An 18,386-nucleotide genomic window follows, 5' to 3' on the forward strand; every position below is an offset into this window, starting at 1 on the left:
AGAAAGTAACACTTTGTCCTGGGTTCAGCTGGGATAGAGTTAATTTTTACAGGAACCTGGGATGTGGGGGGCATAGCTGGGGCAGCTGACCTGAACTAGCCAAGGAGCTATTCCATACCATGTGATATCATGCTCAGTATATAAATGGGGATCGGGCCCGGGGAGCGCTCGACTTTCGGTGGGGGAAGTGGTGGAGCGTTGGGTTCCGGGTGGTGAGCAGTTGCACTGTGCATCACTCTTTTTGTTTACTCTTTCGTTAGTACCGTTGTTGTTGTTGCAATTTTGTTTTGTGTTGTCCCAGTAAACTGCCTTTATCTTAACCCTTGAGGTTCCTTTTTTTTTTTCCTTTTCTCCCCTCTGTCTCCTCCCTATCCCACCGGAGGGGGGCGGGAGGAGTGAGCGAGCGGCTGCGTGGTCCTTTGTTACCGGCTGGGCTGAAACCACGACACACTTGTATGCAGCTTTTTTTTTTTTCCCCTTTCTTTTTTTCAGGTCAGTAATTTTGTTTCGAGTGTTCTGTTTCTCGAAATGAGCATTCAGTGATGGAGTTAAGTATTCTTTATTGCAGCGCTGGAAGAACGGAGGATCGCTCCTCCAAATGTGCTTTCTGGCTGGGACTAATTGTATAGGTTAAATACCTGCCTTACATACATATTCATAAAATTTCTGAGAAATAATATACATATTCATTGATTTTCCAAGAAGTCATTAGCATATGTAAATGTCCTTTATGCATGCGTGTTGAAGGTCTTCGGTGGTCTTCTGGAGTCCTCTGGTGGTCTTCCATAGTCTTCCTCACTTGTCCGCTGTTTGAACTTTGTTGTACGAGTTTGCGCAGTACGATCCCCTTCTGGGCCCCACAAACAACTTCTCTGCTTATCACCTAGCTTTTGGCTCAGTCACCACAAGAGACAGAACATATTTTCTTATCAAACAGAATAGCTCCTCAAAGAGGGCATGTTATTTTGTCTTATATTACAGACACAGGAATCTTGTGCTTTATGTCCTTGGCTTGTCTATGTAAATCAACTTACAGAGGCAGTTGTTAACCTTCTAACAAATTCCTGAGTCTTTTATTTAGCAATACACTGAGTCTAAACATACGTTCTATTTCTACATCTACTAGGCCTAGTGTCAGGTTCTGCATCAGTTCAGGGGTAGAAAGATGGTTTAATAGTATGCATTGTTTGGGGGTTTTTTTGTTGTTTGGGTTTTTTTTTTATTCTTCATGCATTGTGTTTTCCTGCAATTCCCAACTTTATTGAAGAAGGAACGTTGGGTTTTTAACAGTTCTGCTGTGTAAGTTATCTCTCTTAACGGGACTGATGGTGACATTGTTTAGCAGGAGTTAGGGTGAGCATCTTGTATGTATTTGTATATGGAGTTTTAGTACTACTGATGAAAGCAGAAGGGCCGTGAGGCACAGTGCCCTTCAGGGTTTGGGGTGCCTTTCCTCATTGCCCACAGAATGCCACGTTGTCCTTAGAATCTTTGCAGCTGGTGGCAGGCCCCTCGTAGATTACAAGGCTTGGGACTTGACTTTATTTTGTGGGCATGTAGCAGAGCTCAGAGTCTCTGGGGAGCTGTAGGTTAGGGGGTGCCCCCAGAATTTGGGATGTTGCTCAGAAGAGCGGCTCTTGAGGAGTAGCCACTGAAGGGGGTTCAGGAGTGCAGATTGAGGGCAGGAGGTGTCAGGAAGCAGTGGGGTTCCTTTCCTGACAGTTGAGGAGAAGAAAAGGGGTTTCTTAAGTTTTGGGACTGCTGGGGAAAGGGAGGAGGGTTCACCAGCCCTTCTCAGAGGAGTTTTGCAGTTGGATTTGAATGTCATAGAATCGTAGAATGGTTTGGGTTGGAAGGCACCATAAAGATCCTCTAGTTCCAACCCTCCCCCATGGACGCCGTCCACAAGACCAGGTTGCTGAAAGCCCCATCTGACTTGGCCTTGAATGCTTCCAGGGAGGGAGCATCCGCAGGTTCTCTGGGCAACGCGTTCCAGTGCCTCGCCACCCCTAGTGAGAAACGTCTTCCTAACGCCTAAACTAAATGTACCCTCCTTAGGACTAAAGCCGTTACCGCCTTGTCCTATGGCTGTACTCCCTTGTAAAAAGTCCCTCTGCAGGTTTCTTATAGGCACCCTTTACGTACCGTGAAGTCTGCTATAAGGTCTCCCGAAAAGCTGCATGCCGGTGAGCGGTCCGAGAAGGTGAGGCGGTCGTCGGCCGGGTCGGTGTTGAATAGCAAAGTATTATGGGGCTGCTCGGTTCAGCCTTTACCTTCTGTTGTGGAGGTGCTGTGTGGGCTATCTTTGAATTGGATGAGCGTTTCAGGTGAGCTGTGGATTAGCGAGGAGGAGCGTGGGGCCGATGGCTTCTCATGAGTGCCACGCTAACGTGGTTTCTCTCGGTACCTTAGATACCACGAGTGATGATGGCTGCAGGGTCTGAGTCTGGAATGAGCGGGGAAGTGAACACGGTGGCACTTGTGAGGAGGGGGGAGTTGGGGAAGTAGTTGGCGTTGGCCAGCGGGATGCTTACTCCCTTTTCTGATTTGTTTGTGTTTGTTTTTTTCATTGCAGATGTTGAAGAGCAATGTTCCCCTTGAGGAACATCCCAGTTAGCCCGTGTGGTTTTGTGGAGGATGGATTTGGACCCTCAGCCCTCTGAAAGCTAAGTTGAGGGACCAGGCTGAGAGGAAGGGACAAAGCTGGGAATAGCAGGGAGGAGTTGTAAAGTTAGCGCAGGAGAGAGGGCTGTCCCAAAGCAGTCGCCTTTGCGCAGGAGAAGGGAGCGGGTTGCTTTTCAGCACGAGACCCGTGTGTGCCGGGCAGGGCAGTTCCAGCCCGTGTCCGCGGTGGCGTGTAGTTTGTGTAGTCTGTCTTGTGCGCTTAGACCTTCCTCGGGTCTCGATGTCCTTGTCACGCTTTGCGCCAGAGGAGCGAGGCATGCGCTTCGGGTGCTGTCCCTAGGGTTTTGAATGCTCTTACTCATTGGCCCGGTGCCAATCGGGTGCTTCTTTTCTTGCGCTCGGAGCTCTAAAGCATGGATCGGTCTTGGCGGGTTCCGGTCAGTGCTCTATGGCAGCATTTTTTCAGCCTGCATCGGCAGCTCTGCTCTCTAGCCGTCCGTTTTCTCGGAGTGGGACTTCTTCCCCGCATCCTGACATCCTTAGGTCTCGACGCCAGGCTTCTGGCGCATCTGTCGTCTGGGTTTTGACAGTGCTGTCTTGTAACGGGCCGCTCCGTTTGACTCCTCTGGGTCTGCTGTGGAGCCTCCTGGCCTCGCGGTTGCGGCCCCGTAAGTCATCTTGCCCGACGGCGCCTCCCGTCCGGGGGTCATTCTTCTTGCTGAGAGTTTTCTCTCTCGTTGAATCACCTCGTTGGTGGCGTTCCACGTGGTGACGTTCTGCACACGGTGTGCTTGGCTTGGAGCTGCTCTGCCTGGGGGGGTGTGGAGTCAGGGGTAGGTGGAACAGCGATAAGAGTCTACGGGTGAAACGTTGATGTGCCTAGACCGTTTAGGCGAGGGTTGTACAGTCATCTCGGCTCGAGTAGCCATCAGCGGCCTGCGCGGACAGCCGTGCCGATAGTGTTTCACGGAGACAATTGGAGCCGTGTGGCAGGGGTTGTTGAGGGGCAGTGAAGCGGATTTGAGTCTCTAAGGTGTTAAGACTTGCACGTGATGGGCTCCAAGTTTGGCCCTGGGTTTTTTTGGTTGGTGGGGTGTAGGGTTTAGGGTTACTCCGTGCAGGGCCCGGATGATAGAACACCAGTATGATGATCAAAGTCGCCCCTTTATTGAGCTTAGCTGATCATTCTTACACAACTCTCTAAGTTGTTTAGAAGCTTTGATTGGCTGCTGCACGCAAGCATGTGGTGTCCATGCGCACAAGCGTAAGCGGTGATTGGTTACATCGATACTGTCCACGCGTAGAAACATAAGATACAGTTAGTTATACTCGCTCTGTACACGTGCATACACACAGGATATAATTGGCTATGTTAGAGCATGCAAAACTTGTCTTAGTCCAACTGGTCGAGATAAGCCCCTGAATTGAGGTCGGTTGTGCCAAGTTCCCTTTATCGTGGAATGTGCACCTGTGTTTTTCTAATTGGGATCTTTCTTCTTCTGTCTTCTTGTTTGTTCTGTTCAGAGCCTTCAAAGGTGTCTGGAACTCTCTTGCGACCATGAGCTACTTTCAGGGCCAGTAACTAAGTTCCATATAATTGAACCCTACAGTAGGCAGGGGGGTGTGTGTGTTGGGTTTTTTTGTTGTTTTTTTGTTTGTTTTTTTGGTTGTGTGTTGTTTTTTTTTTTTTGTTGTTTTTAAAATGACAGGCTGTAGCTGCATTCCAGATGGTCTTTGTAGATGGAATCAAGACCTTTGGAGTTGTGAAGCTCTTGCTCTGCATCCAGGTGACTCATTCAATATGTTTGGGTTTTTTTTTTTTTTCAGATGTGGAGGGACAGGATGTGTCCCACAGAGCGATGGGGGAAGGCAGCAGAGCACTGTAAGGAGTTGAGTCTGTGAGTGGACTCTGAAGGAAGATGCATCCGGTGGCTCTATGAGACTGCTTTGCTTTGCTGTGTTTTGCAGTTTTCTTGCATTGTATTGGTCTGTATTTGCCTTTGCCCTGTGGTGTTTTGTTGTGTATTTGTATCGACTGTCATGTGAGACTGTCTCGCATTGCCTGGCCCTGCATTGTGTTTTGTATTGCAGTGCTCTGTACTTGTATGGATTGCCACCTGAGACTGCCTTGCCTTCTATGGTTCTGTATTGGTTTTGTATTGTTTTGGTCTGTACTTGTATTGACTGTCACGTGAGAGTCTCTTGCATTGGCCCTGTTCTGTTTTGTCTGGTATGGCAAGGCTCTGAGTTGTTTTGCCTTGACTGAGGTAAGAGTACTGCCTTGTATGGCATTACATTTGCATGTGAATTACATGGCTCTATGTTTGTGTGTGTCTTGTATGGCATTGTAGAGGCAGCGTAGAAGGTTTAATGACTTTGGGCTCTTTGCATGCAGAGTTGAGGGGATCGCAATTGGACTGTGAACTAGCATTGAGTAAGGCAGGAACTGGGCAATGGTGTTCATCTTGTTTATGCAGATGCTTTGTGGCAAGTCTCTAGAAATGGTCAAGGCCTTGAGGTCTAAGTAGCAGCGTGATGGGTCTTGGAGCGATCGGTAACTTTGGGACAGCTCTGTGTTTGTGATGCTCTGGTTTTTTCAAGTGTCATGGAGGACACTGGCTGTGAGGATGTGTTATTTTTGGAATAGGTGGGAAGCAGGGTAGGGGAGTGGTGGAGGACTTCTCTCTCGAGGATGAAGTGTCTGTTGACAAGCTTTGTGTGTTGTTTTTGCAGGTGATGACAGGGCACGAGAGGTGCTTGAAGGAACCTTGCGTTTAGGTGACATGGCGCTACGGAGGTTGGACTGTGACACGTGGCACTGTGAAAGCTAATTATCGGGTTGAAAATGCACAGATGGTGGAGATGATGGTGCGTGTTGAAATGTTGGTGTAACGGAAGGGCAGTTTGTGGGGAGGTTGGTTGGAAGGAGGTTGGGCTGGGGCCTGGGTTTTTGCAGGTAGGGTGCTTTTTTGAGGCCCCTGCTGCTGCAGACGGGGTGACGGCCTCTTGAGGCCTGTGGACGGTATGATGGATGAGTTGAGAGTGAGGGCTGGCGTGCATGTGATCTGAACGAGTGGTGTGTTGTGAATGTCTCTAACCTTGTAGGGTTCTGTGGTTAAGCCTTTTTGGTTTTTTTTTCCTTTCAGGTTGGATGTAGAGTTGAGATGTTTTTCAGGCAATTAGGAAAAAAACCCCAAACTTGGAATAAAAAACCCCAGCTGGGATATGGGTTGGTTTTTGGTGTGTCCTCCCCTGCCCCATTTATTTTTTCTTTTCCCTGGTCCCAGCTGCTCCATGAGGCAATGTTGATCGCCAATGTTTGGACTGGGGTCTGCCTCGGGCCTGGGTTTTCAAAGGCAGGGCGATTTTTTTGTTTGGTTTTTTTTTTTTTTTTTTCCAAGGCTCCCAGGAACGGTGTTCCTGTGGAGCGCTCCCCTGGAACCTGGTAATTGCCAGTCAGCACAGAGAGATATGTTGTTCGGTGGATGGTCTTTGGAAGACAGTTGAGGATTTTGTGGGGGGAGTTGGACTAGATGGCCAGCATGGAGTAGGCCAGGGTTGTGAAGTGCGTGAGTGTAACTGTATTTGTCTGTGGTGGGTTTGTAAAATATTTGGTTGCTCTTTGTAGCTTGTGATGTAATGATATTTTTCAATTTCTGGTTTTGTGTCGAGGTGTGGAAGTGGACGGTCTGTCAAGATGATTGGAGGTCACTCGTTTGGTGCCCGGGAACAGGGATCATGGCGGTAATGTCACCTCAGGGAGTAAAACTTCTGGATGTGCAGCGATGTATGTAATGGGAGCGAGGAATGTGGAAAAGACCACTCCGTAGAGCATTGCAGGTACTAAATAGTGGCATTTCTTCTTCAGGTAATGCTAAATTTTTGGAGTTTACATGTATTTGTAAAAATAGTGATTAAAAGAGGACTAAATCTAATAGTGTCAAATATTTGACGAGTGAGGCCATAAGTCTTTTCTATATATTGTAGAAAAAGTACATTGTAGAATTGGATTGAAATACTGACATAGCTGAATCTATGTGGAATGAGTAATGGACCAAATGAAGCACTAAAAATAAAATGTAAAAAAGACAGGTAATTATGTGTCCTTGTGGGAATTACAGTACTAATGGCAATCACAAAGGGAAGCGTAGAGGGAAGCATGGGCGTTTAGTGCCCATAGGTAAACTTAGCTGTTGAAGTAAGTGAAAGTGTCTGTTGGAATTAGGCATCCAAGGGCGAGTTGTAGATACCTTGAGGTAAATGTAGCTGCTGCTGGGTTAATGGAAAGGGGGTGCATTCCTTCCTCTAGTGATTGCAGAACTTTGAAATTGGAGCTGTAGGTAGAGAACCGTGAAATGGGCTCGGGCGCGGTGCGGCGCCGAAATGGGCTCGGGCGCGGTGCGGCGCCGAAATGGGCTCGGGCGCATGTGTTACTTTTCTTAAAGGGGCTGAGGTACTGTGTAACTCTGAAATGGGCTTGATGAGTGGATAACATGTGTGTAATATGTGAGGGGTTTTTTTATTCTGTTGTCCTTCTCTTTCCCTGACCCTTTGTGGTGCTCTCTACTCTTTTCATTCATGTCTTCTCTCTCTCTCCAACCTCCTGTGCTTTTCATAGTCTATCTCTTGTCATTATTATCATCTGACGCTCTGTGTTACTTTCTGTCCCATCGTATCATGTTGTATGTTTCTCCTGCTTTTTTCTTCATCTGTCCAGATCCCTGTCCCTTGTTTCTTCTATTGCTGTCCCTCTGCCTTGCTTCCTCTTGCCATCTTTTCTGTATTTCTCTCTGTTCCCTTCCCTCTTCCATCCTTTCTAACTGTATCCCCCTCTCCAGCTAGCTGTCCCTTCTCTTTTCTCTCTTCCTCCATGTCTCTCTCACAGCCTATCAATGACAGTTGTTTTTTCCTCCAGTGCTGTCCTGCTCTGTCCCTTGTTTCTCACTCTCGTTCTGTCATGCTCCCTGTGTCTTTTTGGAACTCCTCCATCTCTGTCCTGTAGCCTATCACTATTTTTTTCTTCTGCCATCCCTTTGTCCTTCTTCCAGTCTTTGTGTCTCTCTCCCTTTGTTCTCCCTCCCTTCTTTTTTTTCCTTTCTTGCTACATCTCTGTTCTGTACCACAAAAGCACGGAGGGTGTTTAGTAACAGAGAAGAAGGATATAGGCAAGGACAAAGGAAATTAATGGCTGTTATTCGGGAAGAAAGGGGAAGAGGGCCTAGACGAGACTTGCCCCGACTGGGCAAGGATCAATGCGCTTTGTGTAAGAAATTCAGTCATTGGTAGAGGGAATGCCCAGGGAACAAGGAGCATCAGAGGGCTCAAACAGGAAGAACAGTAGCCTCTGTGAAGGGAGACTGACGAGAACCTGGGGAATCTACCCTAGCGGATCCACCGGTTATAATTAAGCTAGGGAAAACAGAACAAGAGGTAGAATTTTTGGTAGATACAGGAGCAACATACTCGGTTTTGAATCAGGCTTTGATGCCCCGGGGAATGATTATGTCACGGTGAAAGGAGCGACTGGCCAAAGTGAAAAGGCATAGTTTTGTAAACCTTTAGAATATAAATTAGGAAAACAGTGGGGCATTCATAAATTTTTATATATGCCGAACTCCCCAAAGGCCCTTTGGGGAAGGGACTTGTTGGAACCATTGGGAGCAAAAATTGTATTCAAGAAGGGAGAAATTACTCTGGAGGTAAAAGATCAGCAAAATATTCAAATATTGAGCCTAACCTTAACCAGTCTCCCCCTAGAAGGAATCATTAATGAGGACATCTTAAAGCAAGTGTACCCAGGGGTATGGGCTACCGATGCACCTGGAAGAGCGAAAAGTGCTCCACCTGTTGAAGTTAGGATCAAGGAAGGCCAAAAGCTGGTAAGAATTAAACAATATCCCCTAAAGAAGAAAGACAGAGAAGGAATCCGGCCGGTGATAGAAAAATTTTTGCAGTTGGGACTATTAAAAGAGTGTGAGTCTGAATTCAATCCCCCTATATTACCTGTTCGGAAGCCTGATGGGTCATATTGGGTGGTCCAAGACTTATGGGCGGTGAATAAGATAACTGAAGATCTTTACCCGGTAGCGGCGAACCCATAGACCCTGTTAACCGTACTAACACCTGAATTGACTTGGTTTAGTGTTTTAGATTTGAAGGATGCTTTCGTTTGCCTCCCTCTCCATGAAGCCAGGCAAGACTTACTCACATTTGAATGGGAAAAGCCCAAGAGCGGTCGAAAGACCCAGCTCACTTGGACGGCCTTGCCACAAGGATTTAAGAATAGGCCTACCGTTTTTGGCAATCGGTTTGCGAAAGACTTGGAATCCTGGGAAACCCCGTCTGAGGAGGGGAAGCTGTTGCAGTATGTGGATGATATCCCGATCGCCACCAAAACAGAGAAAGATTGTACGACGTGGGCGGCGAGTCTGTTGAATTTCCTGGGACTTCAGGGGTACCGGGTATCCAAGCAAAAGGCACAGGTAATGCAAGGCAAAGTGAATTATTTGGGCTATGAAATTAGTGCGGGACAAAGACCTTTGGGACAGGCCTGTAAAGAGGCAATATGTCAAACTGGGAGACCTCAGACAGTAGAAGAGTTATGGACTTTTCTGGGAATGACAGGGTGGTGCCGATTGTGGATCTATAATTACGGATTGCTTGTTAAACCACTGTATGCGTTGACAGCCACTAAGCAGAAACACCTTGAGTGGAATAAGGAGACCGAACGAGCCTTTGAGCTACCGAAAAAGGCTTTGATGTCGGCCCTGGCCTTAGGACTCCCAGATGCGAGTAAGCTGTTTCTTCTTTACTCCCATGAGAAGCAGGGCATTGCTCTGGGAATATTAGCACAAAACCTGGGCCCGTATCGATGGGCAGTTGCCTACCTCTCTAAGCAGTTAGACACGACTGCAAAAGGTTGGCCTGGATGCCTGCGGGCGGTTGCGGCTGTGATACTAAATACACAGGAAGCCCGAAAGTTTACTCTGGGCCAGAAGATGACTGTTCTGGTGTCTCACGCAGTATCAGCAGTACTGGAAGCAAAAGGCGGACACTGGCTCTCTCCACAAAGATTCCTGAGATATCAAGCTATATTGGTAGCGCGGGATGACGTGGAGATTGTAGTCGCTAACATTGTCAACCCAGCTTCTTTTCTCAGCAGGAACACAGGAGAACCGGTACATCGTGACCGTTTGGAAACCATCGAAGCAACGTACGCCAGTTGCCCAGACGTGAAAGACGGCCCCATGGAAAACGGGGAAACTCGCTTCACAGACGGAAGCAGTTACGTCCTAAACAGTAATCGACACGCGGGATACGCCGTCACTGCCAGCCAAGAGGTAATAGAATCGGGGGCTTTGCCCAGGAACACCTCCGCACAGAAGGCAGAAATAATTGCTCTAACCCGCGCCCTGGAATTGGCCCAGGGCAAAGTTGTGAACATTTATACAGACTCAAAATATGCCTTTGGAGTTGTACACGCACGTGGAGCAATTTGGAAGGAGAGAGGACTAGTGAGTTCTCAAGGGAAAAATATCAAACACGCAGAAGAAATTCTGAAGTTACTGGAAGCTGTCCAGCTCCCTAAGAAAGTAGTAATTATGCATATTAAGGCACACCAGAAAGCGAGCTCAGATTTGGAAAAAGGGAACGAGCTGGCGGACAGAGAGGCAAAACAAGTGGCCAAAACACAGGTAAAAACAGAAGGGGCCTTAATTCCTGATAGGTGGATTTCCCTAGAAGGTAAGCCAGAATACACTAAGGAAGATCAAAAGCTCATTACAGGTTTAGAAGGGTCATATAATGAAGAGGGGTGGGCTCATACCCCACAGGGAAAGCTAATCGTTCCCTCTTGCTTATTATGGCATTTGATAGGGGAGGAACATAGGAAAAGACATTGGGGAACAGAAGCCCTGTATAATCATCTGATAGGAGAAATTGTGGCTAGGAATTTATACGCCACGGTGAGGCAGTGTGATCGCACAACAGTGTGATCTTTGCCTCCAAACTAATCCTAAGAGCACCCCCAAGCTGGAAATGGGCCAGACTGGAAAAGGCAATGGGCCTGGACAACAATGGCAAATTGCTAATGTTTATTCATTACTAAAACACACCCACTTGTGATTTGCAGCTATGCGTGTTCCGTAGCTTTCTCATGGGAACTTCTTCAAAAGTTACTTATGAAGTTATGCCAAGGTCACACTGTCCCTGTTTTTCTCCTGATATCAGCAAAGCCAGCTATTTTCGGCCAAGGCCTAGTCTTGCTGCTCAAACTGACATTCTTTCACACAGAACTCTGCTCGCACAGCTTTTCTATAGACCCATGTCCTTTTTCATGAAGCCAATTCCCAACAATTCCCCCTTTTTCTTTTTGTGCGAGTAGAGCTTGGTGTGTCAGCTTTGAGACTCCTTTTATCATGCACCCATACGGAATTCTAACTATTACACAGATTAATATCAATATACCCAACCATCATAAGGCTTCCTTAATCAATGACATTACCCATAGTGTTATCCCGCCGAATATTGATTGTAACACTCCATCAAACCAACTAGTTTCTTGCTGGATCTTTGTGTATGTTTCTTCAGCCAATCTATTTGTTTGTATATAGATTGAGGTAAAATTTTAACACCTGCTGTATTGCCCTTTGCAAAGATCTGTGAACACAATTAATTAAACACAGTAAAAACAACATTATACCTAATAAAATACATAAGCACACAAAAAGAGGTTTGATTAATAGCTTTAGCTAGTGACACCCAAACATTCTTACTGTCCCATGGTGTTAACCGATGTGGATCAATCACCGGTGTCACTGTCATGCTGCTTACTACAGTCAGTGTGTTCCATATCAATCTCAGCATAAGGTTTCAAATTTATGGGTAAATCAGGAACGTATCTGCCAGACATGGAGGATGTGATGGGGTTTTTTTGTTGTGGTTTTTTTTTTTTTTTTTTTTTGGTCCAATTGCTGCCAAGGCTTGCCATCCCGGTGCACTTAGTTGTCTTGTAGAAGTTAAGGTACCGCTGCCCCACAATAAATCCAGCAGCGGCTGTAAGTCTGTATTTGTAATACCACAACAAGGTTGAATCCACTGTAGGTCTCCGTTTAAATCTTTCTCCCTCTTTTTGTTTTTGAGCAATCCAGGCTTGCTTAATAACTTGGGATGCCATTTTCCTTAATAAGCTGAACAAGGTAAAACTGTTACAATAGCTAAAATCACAGTAACTACAATAATGCCCATAATTCTTTGAGCCAACCCGTTACCCCTAATGACCCAGACCATGAGGAAAATGAACCATCTATACATTCTTGTGCCATCTTGCTCCACGAACTCAGCCCAGCAATCGGTAGGTGCCAACTTTCCGTGGGCGTCCCCACAGAGGCAACGATGGCCTCACTGTACACCAGCCCGATGCTCTTCGGAAAATCCCAGTATTTATACATTTGCAGAGGAACGGGTTTTAGCACACGTGGCCAGCGGGTGCCAAAAGTCCGCCTCGGTTGCAATCTATGACGCATGCGCTCGCTGGCCAGGCGCGCTGCACAAGTCATAGCCATCTTGTCTATTGGTTCATGGGCTTTACGATACAGTTGCGATGCACAGAGAATCTTGACCTGTTATGTTAGCCAAGGTGACCTATACATTAGTTTTTGGCTGAGGTAGTATTCATATTGCCACATCATCTATGATGCTCCAGATGATGATGGTCATGCAAATCGAACAGGAGTCCATCGTGGGCCTGTATCTGTGGAAACACAATCAACCTCGTTCCCAGGTTATTAATGGAAATAGACCTTACCCCTAATTTTGGCTTTAACTAACTTTTACCCCACACTGTCTTCCCGTAATCACACTATGTTTAATCAAATTATGCTTTACACACTTTTTACCTAAAGCAGGTTCTATATACAATAAGGCACGCTGTTCTGAAAACCTCTCTGAAGGACTCCGTGTCCACTAGTAATACTCTATTAGTTAGAATCTGTCAGATCAGTGGCTCCAGCACCCGCCGGTGCCGTGCCAGTCGCCATTGGAACAATTCCGGGTCCAGCATCAGTGCGAAGCCATGGCTTGTCCCACTTAGCGAGGATCTCCCAGTAAGTTTTACTTCTGCTGATCTGCACCATTTCCTGGATTCTGGGTCCTTATACATTACCATGATTCCTGTACTTTGTTGCGTCCTTTCTGCCTGTAAAAGAACATGATGCACTACCATTGGTGGGTCTTTGTGATCACCTGTCAATCTAAGATAATTTAGCACAAATAAGGCTTTGGCCAATCGTTCCTCTGGGAGTAAGCCCTGGGTTCCCCCCTTTTGTTTTTGCAGCATGTTCTTTTAGGGTTTGGTTGGCCCATTCGACAATAGCCTGTCCTGTGGGAAGATGTGGAATACTGGTACCGTGGTGAATTCCCCACAAATTACAAAATCGAGCAAATCGTGTAGAACCATAGGCTGGGCCGTTGTCCATCTTAATTTCTTGAGGCACACCCAGTACTGCAAAAGAAGCGTGAAGATGTCATTCAATATGTAAGGCCTTTTCTCCAGTTCGTGCCGTGGCCCACATGGCAGCAGGATAGGTATCAATACACACATGCACAGAACGCTTTGCACCAAACCACATGACATGGGTGAAATCCATTTGCCACAACTGCAATAGCAAAAGACCTCGTCGGTTAACCCCACAGCCCAAGCCGAGCCCTTCGTTTTGACAATCAGGGCATGCTTTAACGATACCTTGGGCATCAGTAAGTGGTAAGTCAAATTGCTTTGCTAACATCCTAGCGGGTTGGTGCAAGAACGCATGCGATTGCCGTGCTTTGTTGAAAACGATTCCCTGGAGGAGGCTCCCGTGGCGCTGCAACCAATTGGTCAGCTCTGTCATTTCCCGTTTCTCATCTGCACAGTGTTCTCATACCCAAGAGTTCTACCAGAGGGGTCATATTGCCATTAGTGATACCGCAAAGATTCCGCACCCACTGGATATCTCCCACAAGCTTCTGGACATGATGTAACATTGAAATTTCTCATGTTATTTGAACCTTCTGAGGTTTAACATTGCTAGCATTTATGTGCCACCCCAAATACTTCCAAGGTGCTGCCTTTTGCACCTTTTCAGGAGTGATTATTACTCCGCGATGGCTTAAGATGTCCTGCAATTGAGTTAAAATCTCATCCTGTGGCAAGTTACTGAGGTAACTGCTTTCTTACAGGCTCTGATGCCCAGGCCACATACACCTGACGCATCGTGGGGGAATTGCGCATTCATTGCGGTAACACGACCCAATGGTATCTCTTATAGGGTTCTGCCTTGTTAATCGATGGTACCGAAAAGGCGAACCGTTCAGCGCCATCTGGGTGCAATCTTTTAGATTTATAATTAACAAATCCCATTCTTCTGGAAGCATAACTGGAGATGGCAAACCTGGCTGCAGGGCTCCCATACTGTGCATCACCACATTCACAGCTCTGAGATCATGTAACAGTCTCCGCTTCCCACTTTTCTTGGGAATGGTAAATATTGATGTATTCCATGGACTAGTAGAAGGAACAACTTGTCCCGCTCTCAACTGGTCCTCAACTAACCCTTGTATTTTTAGTAGCCTTTCAGAATTTAGCAGCTACTGATCAATCCAAACAGGTTCATCTGTTTTCCAGTTAATTTTCAGAATCGGCTGCCCCTCAGTGACCGCTCCTAAAAAGGATGCGTCACTAACATTGCCTTCATTTGGCTCAATAAATCATGGCCTACGAGGCCAAACAATTCAGTTGGGGTAGTCATGACATACGGACACGTCGTAATGTGTTCACCATCGGGGAACACAAATGTAAGCGGTAGCTGACTTACTAAGGTGGCTTGTGTGCCCCCTATCCCTGCAATACCAAAGTTTGGATTGATCGATGGCCATGATGGAGGCCAAATGCATTGTGAAATAATCATAACATCAGCACCTGTATTGATTGTCATTGGTTTCTTGACAACAACTCCATCGGGCCCTTCCAATTGCACTACCTTTTCTGGTTTACCTCTTGTTGCGTCCATGGCAAAGTATACCTGCGGTTTCCCTGTGGAGCCGAATCCACCATCTCCACGTTGTACTTCACCTGGGTTCGGAACACACGACCTGAATGGAACTAATTGTGCTATTCTGGTACCTTTAGGAATAGAAACAGGAGGGATTAAAACATGAATCATAATTTTCACAGTCCCACAATAATCTGCATCAATAAGCCCTGGGAGCACCAGAATTCCTTCTAGAGCTGTTGAAGATTGCCCCATTAAAAATGCACTAAGTCCAAACCCCAATGGTCCCTTTATGTTGACTGCGGTTTCCACATCCACTCTGGAGCTTCCTGCGGTGGCGGATCTGGTGGTTGCGAGGCTGCCTGAGGGCTGGCAGCTCAAGCCCCTTGCATTCGTGTCGTCGCGCGAGGGGCCTTCGCGGTCGGTGTAAAGTTTCCCTTCTTCCTGTATTCTTGGTGGTATGGTTATCTTTCTTACACTTGTTGCAGCACTTACTGTTAACAGTACCTGTACATTTGCTCCTAATGTGTCCACGTTTGCCACAGTTAGAACACTTGACCAAGGGTGTCTCACTGGCCTTGTGTTTCTTTGTAGCTCCTTGGAGAGCTGTGGCAGCATAGGCTACTTTCTGTGAGTCCACTGATCGATCCGTGTATTCTATCATATCAACGATGTCTGCATTTTTCGGCAAATTACACAATGCTTTGCGTGTCTTTTCAGTAGCATTTTCAAAAGCGAGTATTTTGAACGTGTTTTCTTTCATGCCCTCGTTCATGTCAGGGTGGTCATAAATTGTATTCTCCTGTTTCACCTGGGTAAAAGCATGGCTGTACATATTGTCTGGTACGGTAAGAAAAGCTTGATACGCCAAGATCTGTGATAGATGATGAACCTCAGTGACACATTGTAACTGAGCGTTCCCTGATGCGAAGGGTCCAGCACCCATCGGCATCTGCATGGTTACTCCCCATAGGGGATCTGTTTGTTGTCGTGATGTTGCTTGTTCCCTATCACAGAGCTTCTCCCACTGCCAGAAAAACACTAACATTCAGGCGGGTGTCAAAATCAACTGTGCTAGCTGTTTAATATCTTGAGGTATCAGCGTATCAGCAGAAAAAATGAATTGCAGTATTTGGTGAGTTAACGCAGATTTGATTCCGTACTGACTCACAACATTCCTTAATTTCTCAATGACCTTCCAGTCAAACACCTCCCATTTTTTCTGTCCATTTGATGCAATAACTGGGAATGCTTAGAGCATAGTCCCTTCTATAATGGCATCTGTTATTACACCCCTCCAATGTCTCTGCCTTTCTTCTGCAGCGGCTATTACAGGCGGCTCCGCGTCTGTCATGGGTGCGGTTGGTTTCCCCGTCTCTTTTCCCCATTTCCTTTAACAATTCTAACATTGTCTCTTTTTGTTCTATTATTAGAGTAGCCAAGTCCTTGTTTGCATTATTTGAATCAGGGTGTATGCTAGGTATAATTTGTTCATGTTGAACGGTGGTATCTGAGGGCTGGTTTTTCGTAGGCAGATTTTTACTCACTCCCTGATTCTGTAGGGTTTCCTTTAATCGTACGGTTAGGGAGGCTTGGGAACTGTCGGATGGCTGATTAATATCGGCAGTCCCAGGGAGTGGAGCAGAAGTCAAGGGCACGAGAGTAGGCGAACAAGCTCCAAAAAGTCTCTCTCGCTGCATTATGTTTTTCTCCCCACTTTTCCCTTTCGCTTGCGGTTGGAGAGAGAGAGCAGCAAAAGCAGACGCAGACGCTTTACGATCTGCTTTCATTTCCTACAGAGTTGTCTTAATCAATTTCCATAAAGTTACAAGATCTTTAACTTCTTTAGACCCGTCACTAATTTCATCCCATAGGGAGGTTCCGACGCTTTATGATCTGCTTTCATTTCTTACAGAGTTGTCTTAATCAATTTCCATAAAGTTACAAGATCTTTAACTTCTTTAGACCCGTCACTAATTTCATCCCATAGGGAGGTTCCGATAGCATTCCAGGTACTAAGCTCAAAAGCTGTACCCACACTAATTGAAAGGTTTCTGTCCTTGCTTCATTAGTTTTTTAGCTGATTTATCATCATCAGTTACCATATCCCATAATACGTCTCCTAATCTACGCCATTCACTCTCCTTAAATAATAAATCCGGATTCTTAAAGCATCCCTTAACGCGACCCAGCGTGACTAACCCCGAAATTTGCTTAATGCAGTTTACTCCCCGCTTTTCTAAAAAGCACTGTAATAATTTTAGGGCTACCTCTTGATCCATTGCCGGCCGGCTTCTTGATACTCCTGGGTGCTACCTTGATTAAGGCACCTCGGTTAAAAAGTCTTTGCAGCCTTTTTCCAGTAGCCCTTAGTGACGGCGAACCCCTTTTGGACGGTCCAGGCACGAGAGTTAACACACCAACCAAGACGATCAGCGTTCGGTTAATCTTTTGCCCCCCGGTCGCTGCTACCGGTGCTTCTCAGTGTCCGTCGCTCCAATTCCCCTTTCTTCGGTCCCCGTTCGGGCGCCATTTGTTGGAGCGGCGGAGGAATGCACATAAGTCGACCCAATATGAGTGATAGAAGTGATTCAACTTTATTTGCACGGATAGCTCATATTTATACAGTTTGCGATAATTATGCCTACTAGTCCTAATATGATTGGTACATTGCTAATGTTTATTCATTACTAAAACACACCCACTTGTGGTTGGCAGCTACGCGTGTTCAGTAACTTTCTCATGAGAACTTCTTCAAAAGTTACTTGTGAAGTTATGCCAAGGTCACACCGTCCCTGTCTTTCTCCTGATAACAGCGAGACCAGCTGTTGTTTTTCTCCCAATATCAGTAAAGCCAGCTATTTTCAGCCAAGGCCTAGTCTTGTTGCTCAAACTGACATTCTTTCACACAGAACTCTGCTCGCACAACTTTTCCACAGGCCCATGTCCTTTTTCAGCAAGCCACTTCCCAACAAAAGGTATTCCTAGAAAAAGTTTCCCGTTTATAAAGCAGGAGTTTGTTGGGGCTGAATTACAGTTCCTTGGTAACTGAATTGGGTCAATATTCCGAAAAAGGGGAATATGTTTATTTTTGAAACAGGTCAATACTTGCATGTGTTGTGCTGGCAAGGAGGAGGCTTCTTAAATGTAGAACTTGTTAAATTTAAAAGCACACCTCCACTCTCCATAGTATTGCTTCTATGTTAATTCAGGGTTAAGATATTCGTTCACTTCAGTTTCTGTGAATCTGTTAGGGCAGCGTGCTCTAAGGTGATGGGAGGGAGCAGGGGGAAGAAGGGGAGGAGGAAAAGCAAAATATCTGGAACCTGCTCTTCCATGACTCCTGCAAACTGTAATGTTATTTTTTTTTTCCCAAGCCTGAAAACTGTACTTGGCAGTGGGATTGTGGCTATCTTGTTAATATTCTTCCTTCCTTTCTTGTTTTGGCCTCTCCAGGAAGCGATTCGAGTAATCCTTGGAAATCTTGATGATTTACATGCATTTTCTACAGACCACTATCTTTCTGTGTACCCTTTCTTTCCTACTTGTAAAAGAAAAGGTCCAATGACTTGTATCTGTTGGGCATTGCTTAATTTGACATTCCTGCCTAGTAGTGCGCAGATCTTTAGCTGGAGTACGACTCCTCTGAGCTTCGCAGTTTTACATTAGCTGAAGATCCTCCTCAGTTGTTGCCTTCACCAGAGAACTGATGTATGTAAAAAGAATGTTTTG

At 46.1% G+C, this 18,386-nt stretch overlaps 1 long non-coding RNA gene across 1 annotated transcript; it reads left to right on the plus strand.

Annotated features, from left to right (window-relative positions):
- The first annotated feature begins 4,442 nt into the window (after positions 1-4,442).
- Positions 4,443-9,959, plus strand: LOC126037115 (uncharacterized). The gene is made up of 5 exons (XR_007505512.1): positions 4,443-4,523; positions 5,359-5,493; positions 6,298-6,465; positions 8,383-9,107; positions 9,785-9,959. It is a non-coding gene; the product is annotated as an uncharacterized LOC126037115 (long non-coding RNA).
- Positions 9,960-18,386: the final 8,427 nt, after the last annotated feature.

The sequence above is a fragment of the Accipiter gentilis genome, unplaced genomic scaffold (genome assembly GCF_929443795.1).
Source record: "Accipiter gentilis unplaced genomic scaffold, bAccGen1.1, whole genome shotgun sequence".
Taxonomy (NCBI): domain Eukaryota; kingdom Metazoa; phylum Chordata; class Aves; order Accipitriformes; family Accipitridae; genus Astur; species Astur gentilis.